At 36.8% G+C, this 12,726-nt stretch overlaps 1 long non-coding RNA gene across 1 annotated transcript; it reads left to right on the plus strand.

Moving 5' to 3' along the window:
- Window positions 1-713: 713 nt before the first annotated feature.
- Window positions 714-12,525, plus strand: LOC125754180 (uncharacterized). The gene is made up of 2 exons (XR_007407733.1): window positions 714-922; window positions 10,892-12,525. It is a non-coding gene; the product is annotated as an uncharacterized LOC125754180 (long non-coding RNA).
- The last annotated feature ends 201 nt before the right edge of the window (window positions 12,526-12,726 follow it).

Consider the following 12,726-nt stretch of genomic DNA (forward strand, 5'->3'; position numbering starts at 1 on the left):
TGCCTCTCTCTGTGTATCTCTCATGAATAAATACATAAAATCTTTAATAAAATAAACTAAAAATTATGTATATATAAAAAATAAATGTATATATAGCAAATAGTGCAGTATCTGATGTGTAATTAAATTTGGTTTTTATAAGTGAGGAAAGTGTGGACGTGTGTAATATTGAGAGTAATTTTGTTGTTGACTTTTCAGCTACTCAGAGCCTTTAACAAATTCTTTAGGAAGAAGTGATTTCTTAAATTCTTCTAAATCATCCACTAAATTTAGATGAATACCAGCATTTTGTCTCTCTTGGGGGAAAAAACAAATTCTACACCAAATTCTATAGCTTACCTCTATGGATTATTTCAGATCCCCAAAATATTAAAATTTCCAGTTATTCTGGAGAGATCATTTGTGCATCGGATATCAAAATGTCAATCATTGTCCTGGCAAATGATACCTTGGAATGTAAGAGGTTAGCAAAGCAGAACTGTTCTAGGAGAAATGGGAATTAAAAAAATAGACTAATCCTTACCTTTGTTAACCTCAGAATATAAATAATCAAGCTTTGTAATTACATGGCACATTAAAGTTAGTTCAGTAAAAATAAAACAAATGGCACTTGTAACACAGTTTTCTGTGAGCCAATGGCATGCCTCCCTACTCATCACATTTCCTAAGCCAGGACTTGAGAAATCAGGTGACTTGGCAAAGAAAAAGAAATCACATACATATTCACAGAAAGTACATAAACCAGGATGAAGAGAAACTCGAAAACTCAAGCAAGAGTCTGCTTCCCTTTAATTGTTTTTGCCTCTGACTTGTATTGCCTTTTATTGCCTCTACTTATGGCAGTAGAAGCTGCGAGCATGGTAAGGAAAAAAGAGACAGCTAAAACTGACTTGGCACTGAATCCTGTCACACAGCATTGCAGGTCAGTGAGAACACAAGCAGAATTTGATTTGACCTTCTAAAAATCTTCACTGTAATCTTGGTCACTCTCTTAATTGAATTATGGAACTCAGGTTGGTTTTGTCTTTAGTATTCTTCATTAAATATTTATATTGAATCAGTATTTGTTGCTGTTACTGTTGTCGTTGCTATTATGCAATTAGTTCAATGACAATGGCCCTACCCAATGGTCAAGAACTAAGCAGAGATGTTTTCTTGTCATAAATGATATATCCTATGAATATATTAATTTGTGACTATAGAGAGCATGATGTAGTCCTTATAAATGAATTTATTTTCCTCTAAGTTGAAATGAATTTAAAAAGATTTATCAATCACAAAGTTATTTGAAGAATATAATAAGAACTATAAGGCTTGAAAAAATTATTTAATTGAGTGTCCTACTTTTATGCCAAAAAATCTTGTAATTTATTAAAGATAAAGTCTAGATTAATTATATGTATATAATGCATGCATTATATGTCTATAAATGCACATGCTTTTTTAGTGTAAATCTATATGTTATTTGAGAATAAGAATCTGGGTCAAGGATTCCATGACATCTGAATAACCAAGATTTTTCTTAAAACAAGTGGAATGGATTAGAGATAAGATTTTAAAAGATGTTGGAGGGACACCTGGATGGCTCAGCAGTTGAGCGTCTGCCTTTGGCTAGGGTCGTTATCCTGGGGTCCTGGAATCGAGTCCCACATCGGGCTCCCTGCAGGGAGCCTGCTTCTCCCTCTGCTTGTGTCTTTGCCTTTGTCTGTATGTCTCTCATGAATAAATAAATAAAATCTTTAAAAAAATAAATAAAAGGTGTTGGAATATGCAGTGGTAACATACATAATGAATTCAGAAGAGTGAAGAACTGCCTCCTGTCATTCAGGAAGAATCAGTCATTTGACTCTAGTGAATACAATGAGCAAGGGGTATAATTACATCAAATGATCTGGTATAGTTCTTTTTTTAAAGATTATTTATTTATTTGTTCATGACAGAGAGAGAGGCAGAGAGAGACACAGACAAAAACCTTCATGTTCCCACTTTTTTGGCTTTTCTCACTGAAAGGGGGAAAATGGGATCAGATACCTAACAACAAAGAGTTCCAGGCAGCTCTAAATGTGCAAAATCTGACCAACTTCCTTCAGCCCAGAACTTAGCTTATCCTGAGTCCACCTGGCTGTTTAACTTTTCTTACCAGAAATACCACTTTGGAATTTTCAGGAAGCATAAATCATGACAGCCAAGACAGAAAGCCAGAAACTTGCACCTGGCACAACTCATCTACTATGCCCAGTGTAAATGAACATTAATTCCAGAAGGACTTAAGAACCCCAGAACAGAGGCATGATGGATATTGTAGTTTGGTGGAAACAGCATGGAAATGGGGGAAAGAGAATCCATTTGAATTCTGGTTCTGCCTCTTCATAGTTGTGTGTCAGGACCTTGTGGGAAGTTGCAAAAACCCAGCTAGAACTAGCTTAGTCAGAAGGAAGAGGAGGTATTTATTGGTTCAGGAAACCAGACAGGCAGCAGGTTAAAAACACTGTTGTCATGAAGGAAAACTGGATCAGGGAGATGAGTGCTGCCAGGTGCCTCTCTGTCTGTCAGCTTCTTTCTCCTGGACCAGCACTCGCGATGAGCCTACTGGGTCAACTTCCAGTGGCTTCTTCTGGCTCCCAGAGGACAGCATCCGAGACAGAGAAGAGAAACCTCTCTCCACATCACCTCCCTCACCTACCTCCATGTCTCTCTTTGTCCAGGTTGAAAAAAAAAAAAAAAAGTGAGGGAAGGTTCTAATTGTCTAGGCTCCCTTCATGTATTCATGAGCTGGCCAGCAGAGTTATTATTAGTCCAGTTTAGGTCAAGTGGCCACTCCAAGGTCAGTTAGTGTTGTCCAGGGAATTGAGGTCACAAGATGAGGCAGCTCCTAGTCAGAACATACATGGGAGGTGAAGGTAGAGAAGCAGTTTTCCACAAGAAGGAGGCTAGCTAGCACAGACTTGATCCTTGTGAGTGAGGCAACCCATGTAACTTGATTGTACCCCAGTAACTCCTGGGTCTTTGGCCAAGCTCTTTAACCCCCTTACTTTCTTAAAGTATAAAAATGGGTAAAATTATAATACTTAACTCAGAATGATTATGAGGAATGATTAAATTAATATATGATTAAAAAGTGTCTTGAAAAATATAAAATAACTTACAAATAAATACTTTTTTAGCTTTTTCCTCAGAACTAGTAGATTTCTGGAATCTGATACAAACAAAGGACTGTCTTTCCCTCAGCCTCATTTTATGAATCAGATTCCCTGGGAAATATTCTAATAACTATCAGGTTATTTATAGCATGTATACCACATCTAACATAAAAAAGACACATTAGCAAGAATTAAGTCCAACAATTTAAAACATAAGCCTGAAGGAGAAAAATTTTTTTATTTCATTAGAAAAATACAGCTATTTTTGCTCTATAATCTAATATCTAAATTATGGGTTAGTACAGAGAAATGTGTTTTCCAGTAAATGTACCTGAACATGTATCTTGAATAAGAAAATGAATTTTCTTAGTACTCCTTGCTCCAAGCATTCTGAGTCCTTTTTTTGGTACTGATTAATATCACATGAGAGACAATACAAATTTCATGCTGCCTAAAAGGGAACTGAAGTAGGAATATTCAACAGCTCCCCTGCTATGGTTAGTAACATTACTCAAGTGATGATACTTAACATAAAATCCTTGTCTCCCACCCCAAATTCAGGACTTTCATCTCATCTTCAATCAATTGTCCTTAATTTAGTGCAATTTAACTTTGGAATTTCTACATATGGTACTTGCTAAAGTATTTAAGATAGGGAGGTGGCTCACAATTAATGTGTGTAAAGCTTACCCAGACTAGAAGCTTCTGTTGGATTTTCCAGACCTGAACAACTTTTCTCTGGTGAGGAAGGTAAAGGAATTCAGGGAAGGGGGTGAATTTCTGCCTACCTTAGCCCACATGGACCCATCCTTACAAGAATAAAGTGATACTGCCCCATCTTTGACGTACTGTACAAATCTCACTTCCTCTGGGAATATGTCTCTGAACTCTTGAGATTGGATCAAATGGCCCTCCTTTGGTTAGAGAACACTGTGCTTCTTGCTTATATCATGTATTTCTCTTTCAGTCTCAAAAGGCCAAAAATATGAATCAAACCAGCTTATACAAGAAAAGACTGTTTTCTTTAGCAATGTATATATCTTCAGTGCCCAGTACAGTATGTGGCATTTATTCATTTCAACAAATATTTATTGAGCATCCACAACAACAACAACACGCTACACTTTATTCTAGTAAGTGTGGAGCTAATGCTTGAAACATGAGTAAGACCTCCCTTCCCATCTGCAGCTGGGACTAAGAATCAATCTTGCACCATAAACCTGGGACCTCCCGTGTCAATCAAGGTACAATTGTTTCGGGATCCCTGGGTGGCGCAGCGGTTTGGCGCCTGCCTTTGGCCCAGGGCGCGATCCTGGAGACCCGGGATCGAATCCCACATCAGGCTCCCGGTGCATGGAGCCTGCTTCTCCCTCTGCCTGTGTCTCTGCCTCTCTCTCTCTGTGTGTGACTATCATAAATAAAAATTAAAAAAAAAAGATACAATTGTTTCCCTTAACTATCATTGTTTTTGTCCAGTTGTGCTTCTCCTTAGTTTTCTATTGGTTTCCCAAGTGCCTTGCTATAGCTAGAACACTGCCTTGCATTCTAGTCTACTCAGCAAGAAATGAGCCCTTGTTTATTTCCAGCACAAAGTTTATGAGCTCTCTGAATCAAGATGCACCTGTCCCTTTAGTTTCAAACCCAGCCACTGCCCATTCTCTACAGAAGCTATTTCAACTTCTATTCTTCTTCTTTTTTTTTTTTTTTTTTTTTTTTTTAATGATAGTCACACACACACACACAGAGAGGCAGAGACACAGGCAGAGGGAGAAGCAGGCTCCATGCACCGGGAGCCCGACGTTGGATTTGATCCCGGGTCTCCAGGATCGCGCCCTGGGCCAAAGGCAGGCGCTAAACCGCTGCGCCACCCAGGGATCCCCTCAACTTCTATTATTCTTTTTTTTTTTTTAATTTTTATTTATTTATGATAGTCACAGAGAGAGAGAGAGAGGCAGAGACACAGGCAGAGGGAGAAGCAGGCTCCATGCACCAGGAGCCCGATGTGGGATTCGATCCCGGGTCTCCAGGATCACGCCCTGAGCCAAAGGCAGGCGCCAAACCGCTGCGCCACCCAGGGATCCCCTCAACTTCTATTATTCTTAAACCTAGTTTACCACTGCTACCTTTCAGTCTCCCAACAGATAATCTAACCTCCTATCCCAAGAGTGAACAGAAGACATTTGATACAAATATCTGGAAATTTATATCTGCACATCTTCAACATTATCTGCACCTTCACCCATTGTTTCCTTCTTTCCTGCTTTCATTATGGAAAAACTTCCTTCTCCTGGGAAAAAACCAAGCTCCTCAAGCTAGGGTCTAGTTTTCATTCTGTCTTCTGTCTCTTTGACTTTTTTTTTTTTTAAGATTTATTTATTTATTTATGATAGACATAGAGAGAGAGAGAGAGAGAGAGGCAGAGACACAGGAGGAGGGAGAAGCAGGCTCCATGCCAGGAGCCTGACATGGGACTCGATCCCGGGTCTCCAGGATCACACCCTGGGCCAAAGGCAGGTGCCAAACCGCTGAGCCACCCAGGGATCCCCTGTCTCTTTGACTTTGAAGCATGACTTTCGTTTGAATGTAAAAATTCCCTCACAAATCAGACCTATTAACTTTTCTGTACAATGTCTAAAAATCCTTCAGAGTAGCTGAAAAGGTAGCAAAGCAATGTTCTCAATAAGGGTGTGAATAAATCAAGATTTTTATCTTCAACACTCTTGATATTTTGGATGGGATAACTGGGGGAGTTGGGTGGGGGGGGTTCCTGTGGAGTAAAGGATGATTAGCTGCATCTCTGGCCTCTACTCACTAAATGCCAGTAATACCCCAAGTCCTGACAGCTAAATATCTGCAGACATTGTCAAATGACCGACCCCAGGGGGCAAAATTACCCATTTGAAAATTAGCATTATACACAATCAGAAAACAAAATGCAGGATTCGAAAGCAAGATTAAAAGTTTTATACTTCTGGATTCAGAATCAATCTGAGTCATGTTTCAGTTTGAACACCATTAATGCTTTCAGGGTTAAAATATATTGTACAGCTGACCCTTGAACAACAAAGGTTTGGACTGCATTGGTCTACTTATATGCAGATTTTTTTATAGTACAGTGGTATAAATGTATTTTCTTTTCCTTATAAGTTTCTTTTTTAAAAAAAAAAAAGATTTTATTTATTTATACATGAGAGACACAGAGAGAGAGGGAGGCAGAGACACAGGCAGAGGGAGATGCAGGCTCCATGCAGGGAGCCCAATGTGAGACTCAATCCCGGGACTCCAGGACCATGCCCTGGGCCAAAGGCAGGCACTAAACCACTGAGCCACCCAGGGATCCCCTCCTTATGATTTTCTAATAACTCCTTTCTCTAGCTTACTTTAAGAATACAAGCATCTAATGCATGTAACATAAAAAATATGTATTGGCTATTTATGTTATTGGTAAGGCTTCTGGTCAACAATAGGCTATTAACGATTTAGTTCCAGGGGAGACAAAAATTATACAGAAATTTTCAACAGCCTGGGTATTGGTACCCCTAACTCCCATGTTATTCGAAGATCAACTGTATAGTGAAATTGTGGTAAAGAATTAAATAGTTAAAAATTCAGCTAAGATAAAGTTATGAATGACAATGAAATAAGTCAAGGATAGAAAGATCTAAAAAAGTAATAAAAGAAGAATAGATCTTCATTTTGAAACATGTATAAAATATAATAATTAAAAATTTGATCTTCTCTATTTGTTCTTTCTATGGGAAGCTTTGTTGAATGAAAAGAAAAACTGCAAAAATCTATGAAGTGGCCCAGTATTCACAATATCCTCCGTGAGAATGTCTATAAATATCCCACCAGAGAAGGCTTTCTGAATTACATAGTTATAGTAAAAACTATTACTTCCTCTTCTGCTTTGTAGAAAATAAGGCACAGATTAAGAAGAACCCTTCCAAACAGTATAATGAAATAGTGTACATTTATTATAATTTAAGATGTTTCATTACTTAGTTGCCCTAATTCACATACACATATTGGTACATGTCATGCACTCAATAGGTTAAATATGTTCAATAGGTTAAATATATTCATAGTCACTTTTATTAAAAATTAGGTAAAGGGGGACGCCTGAGTGGCTCAGCAGTTGAGCGTCTGCCTTTGGCCCAGGGCGTGATCTTGGAGTCTCAGGATGGAATCCCACATCGGGCTCCCTGCATGGAACCTGCTTCTCTCTCTGCCTGTCTCTGCCTGTCTCTCTGTGTCTCTCATGAATAAATCAATAAAATCTTTTAAAAAATATTAGGAAAAGGACCATTAAACATACCTAGCAAATAACGCTCCATACTAATTTTATTTCCATGAGAAAATTCAATTTGCCTTTTATCATTTCAATTCATTCTTTCTCCAGAAAGGGAAACTTGACAGGAACAGAATATGTTGTGGTTAAGTGTAAGGGCTAGAAGCAAACTATGTGGGTTTGGATGCCAGGCTCCTTCACGTGCTAATGTGTGATACTGGGATAATCACTTACATTCTTTGTGCCTACCACATAGGATTAAATGAAATAATGCATGTGGAAAGTACAGTGCCTAGTATGTCCATTGCTACCACTAACCATCCCTTTTCTCTAGCCACAGCATTAAGGCTAATCAACATGCCAGTCAAGAACAGGGCTTGCAGGACCTTACAAGAACAGGACTAGGACAAATTTTGCACAGAAAGTGATAATCAACTAATGATGACTTTTCTTTCTGACATATATCTAGACTCATTGATATCTGCTTCTGGTATCTGTTTCAGGTATGGTTCTAAAAATCTCTTGGGGGCTTCCTGTTGGTGGACTGTTATACTAATCATCAAGAAAGGAATGATCTAGGATTTAGCACATTCTTCATATAACAAAATCTAATTTTGTTTCTTAAAAAGGAAAATAGAAGAAAATATGCTTCACAAAAAAATAGAGGTAAAGAAAATATAGGGAAGTAGTGTTCTCATGGATTAATCTCACAATTATTAAATGTCTACTATGCACAAGGAGTAATTTTGCTGGGTGTAAGAGAACAATATGAAGATGAATATAATATGATGGCTATTATCAAGCAGTAGAGACAAATATAAAGCATATATATTAGGTAACAGATTCCATAGCAGAAGCATGAGTTAAATGCTGTAAGAACATAGAGGAGAAAGAGAAAATTAAATAAAATATAGGCAAACAGAGAATTTATTTGATTTTTAGGAAGACACATATAAGACTGTCTATAGGAGGACATGGACAAGGAAGGGTGGATACTCCATTACCCTCAGCTACACTACTTCACCTTCACCACAATTTTGGTATGGGAGATATGGTAAATTTAAAAAATATCCGTCAGAATAAGAAAGATTGTATGCTGAGAAGTATATGTAAAAAAGAGGATTGTCTCATGCATAATACAGAGTGAGGGAATTTACGGAGTGATTATATACATGGACACTACACACCAACTTAAAAATCAACTGTCACAGGGCACCTGGGTGGCTCAGTTGGTTAAACGTCCGACTCTTAATTTAGGTTCAGGTCCTGATCTCAGGGTCTTGAGATGGGGCCCTCATAGGATTCAGCTTAAGTCTGCTTGTCCCTTTCCCTCCCTCCCCCTCTGTCCTCCACTCCCTCAAAAACTAGGCTAGTGTGTGTGCACATGTACATTCTTTCTCAAATAAATAAATAAAATCTTAAAAAAAAAAAGCCACTGTCACCTTTTATTTCTATGTGGTGCAATGCTTATCATTGCATCAGTCTACTTGATCAGGGCCTAAGGCTTTATTTTCTGTAAGACCATTCGGATTCTCAATAAACTTGGAATAACTTTGACATTCTTAAAATAAAAAATAAAAATTAAAAAAAACACAACCAAATAAAGAAAAAACCAAACAAAAAATAAATAGATCAACTTTATGTGACTTCATTAGCTAGCCTTTCCTTCATTATCTGGTCTGCTTCACTGTAGACAAAATTTAACTCAAGGATGAAGCTGCTAGCCAGAAGGCATGTTCTTAAGTCCTTTGAGAGCATAGACTGATTAGACTTTTGATTAGACTTTTTCTTCAGGAAGAGTAAACTAGCAAGAAAAAAGTTGTCCTAATTTTTTAGCTACTGCTACCACTTCCCTCTCCACCCTCATCCATTTCCTTAATTTATTTGCCTTTCTATATCTCATTTATCAATTTTCTCCAATAGTTATGTCTCAGATTTGTAACAAACTCAGGGCATATCTATTGTTCTTGCTTTCAGAGTAGGTTCCAGAAAATCACTATGACTGGAAGGAAACCTGGTTTACTGAATTGAAGTAGCAACTTGGAAAAGATAGCTCTAGAATGTTCTAAACACTATTATTTTATTAATGCACAATGTGTAGCAGAGCAACATGATTAACCTCCCAAGAGTATCGTGAATTTTAAAAACAAACGAACAAAAAGGGATAAATTGTACTAATCTATGATACAATCATAAGTAATTATTTCAAAACTACTCTCAGTGAATAATAACATGGAGAGATTGGTTTTTAGAATGGCTTTAAATGAGATCAAATATAATTTTTGATTCTTCTTAGAAACACTTTAAATTTATTTAAGAAAAAATATTTAAAAGAGCAACAGGCAATGAAGATAGTCTAATTTCCAAAATGTTCCTTTTGAAAAACTGTCATTTCTAAAACTGAATTGATAAGATTGGATCTTATAGTTCCAATAGATAGATAGATGATAGATATATACGTAAATGAATAAAATGATTTAGCTACTCTTCACTTGAAATTTAGATTTGGCATTAAATTCAGTACCAATAGTAAATGTTTACCTTACTTTGTACTTACCTGTGGTTCAGCAAAACATCTATTTCAAAAAATGTCACATTTTGCCCTATGATTTCTCTACTCTGCAAAGGTGCCATGGGATTACTGTTTATGAAAGTAGGAAGATGGCCTGATGGGTAAGACACCGGACAAATCTATATTCTTGTCCCAACTCTACCATATGCCATGCAAGCTTGTTGAATCTCATTTTCTTATTTGAAAATGGGGACAAAAGTATTGTTTTCTGCTTTACCCATAGAGTTGTTGTGAATACCAAAAGACATGTAAAATACTTTTAAAAATTGTAATGATTTTGTACAACCTTTACTAAAGATATGTAATGAGGCTCCTAATATATTTATATATTTTTTTCAAACTCTTTAAAAATACATCTATAACTCAAAACACATATCTATAACCCTCATCATGATTTTTCATCAATTCTTTTAAAATAATATACATTAGAGTATGAGGATTAAGCTCATAAACTTTTGAGTCAAACTGCCGCTTACTAGGGCAAATTAATTTCTTGATCTCTAAAATTGTATGTAACAATAGCTCCTACCTCACCCTCAGAGCTGTTGTGCACATTAAATTCATTAAAATATGCAGAGTACCTAGAACAATGATGCAATAGACACAAGTATTAGTTCTTCTAAGAATAAAGATCTGAAGAGATATGTGAATCGGCTGGTAATTTTATTATCACCAGAGGTAGATATTTAAATAATCAGACCATATGATTCATTTATTCTTTCAGAAAAAAAAAAAAAACTTCAAAATTTATCCACCTCTCTTAAAATCCACTTATTTTTTGCATTTAAGAAGATAAGATCAAGAAAACCTTGAAAGCCTAAATACTCATTTCTTTGCAGTTTCTTCTTTTTTTTTATTTTTTTAATTTTTTTTATTTATTTGTGATAGTCACAGAGAGAGAGAGAGAGAGAGAGAGAGAGAGAGGCAGAGACACAGGCAGAGGGAGAAGCAGGCTCCATGCACCGGGAGCCCGACGTGGGATTCGATGCCGGGTCTCCAGGATCGCGCCCTGGGCCAAAGGCAGGCGCCAAACTGCTGCACCACCCAGGGATCCCTTTGCAGTTTCTTCTAAGAAACAAAAAGATATAACAACATGACTCAGTAATTCAGAGGATATGACTAAACAACATCATATTCCAGGCTTTCTCTTCCCTTTGGTGGCTCACTTCTGGATCTGCAATACTTACTCGTAAGAAAAAGGAAATGATGATTAAGGACATTAAATGAAAAAGGTGTCTTCCAACTACCCTACCTGGAGATCAAAATAATCTACCATGCCTGGAAAACAGCAAGAGAGCCTCATGGTCATGATGGATACAACAAAGTCCTGTCTTGAGAAACAATCACAAATTTGTTTTCTTATCATCTATTTCTGAACAACTGCAAACTGAATTTCAAAAACTTGACTGCATGTCAGTTATTCTTTCTATTGAAAACTACTTGTTTTGCACCATTTTGATACATGGACCAAAATAAAGATAGAGAGGTTATCTTCTCTATGGTAACTACACAACAAAGAACGTTTTCTTCGTACAAGAAGAGTTTCACATAGCTACATTTTTCACCATTTAAGACCCAAGTTCTTTCATTTTTCCAAGTAATCCAAATAATAACTAACGCTTATTATGCTCCAGATATTACTTCTCGTGCCTTCCACAAGCTATCTCATTTAATTCTTGCAATTATTCTATGGGTTAAGACTAATATTAATTCTATTATATAGATGAGGAAACTGAGCCTCATGGAAGTTATATAATTTGCTCATGGGGAGATGCTCAACATGTGCTAGAGCTGGGATTTGAACCCAGACAGTCTGGAGCATCATGAGAGTTTACATTTTAATAATCACAATAATTTATAACATGTCCAAGGTCAAACTCAGTATTTCACTCCTCTTTTAAACTTTTCCTCATTCTTGGGGGTGGGGGGTAGAAAGAAACTTTTCCTCATTCTTTATCTTGTATTTGAGTATCTCACAACCATCCCCTCCAATTGCATATAAGCAATCATCGAATCTTACAGACTTTTTAACTCTTTATCTCTTTCATGAGGTCTATATTCATATACACATCTGCCTACTAAAATTTTCCATTTGGAGATCCCACATGTACCTTAAATTCACCATAATTTCTCATCAGTCTCTTAATCATGTATTTCCTATTATGGTGAATAACACCATTATCCTCTCATTTAAGGGAAAAAAAAGTAATTTCTGCTCCTTTGGCCATCTACCCATCAAACACATGTGTCATATGTGCACATGTGTGCAGACACATACTACCCAACCAATCAAATCACTGTTACCTGTTAATTATCACCTAAACTATCACAAGTGTCTCTTTACTGATTTTCCTGTCTGCCTCTAATTTCATCCCATGGTCCACATCACTTCAACCTAACATCTGTACTGCTAATGTGTAACTTCATTTATGGCATGAACATCTGCTTATCTTTCTCCTGCTTGCATTTTCAAAATGGAGTATATAAAATAAATTCTGAACACTTCTGCAAAAAATACAAGACTCTTCAGAATCTGATGTCTGCTTATTTACTTATATTAATCTTCCAATGCTATTGCCCTTTTCTGGAGTATTTATTTTCTGGGACTCCAACAAATCTTACAAGCTTCACTTGAAATGCTGCCTCCTTCATGAAGATTCCCTGTCTCTTGATGGCACACTTCGATGCTAGGGCTCTCATACTTTCAGCAATTTGTCAATATT

This window comes from Canis lupus, chromosome 32 (assembly GCF_003254725.2).
Source record: "Canis lupus dingo isolate Sandy chromosome 32, ASM325472v2, whole genome shotgun sequence".
Taxonomy (NCBI): Eukaryota; Metazoa; Chordata; class Mammalia; order Carnivora; family Canidae; genus Canis; species Canis lupus.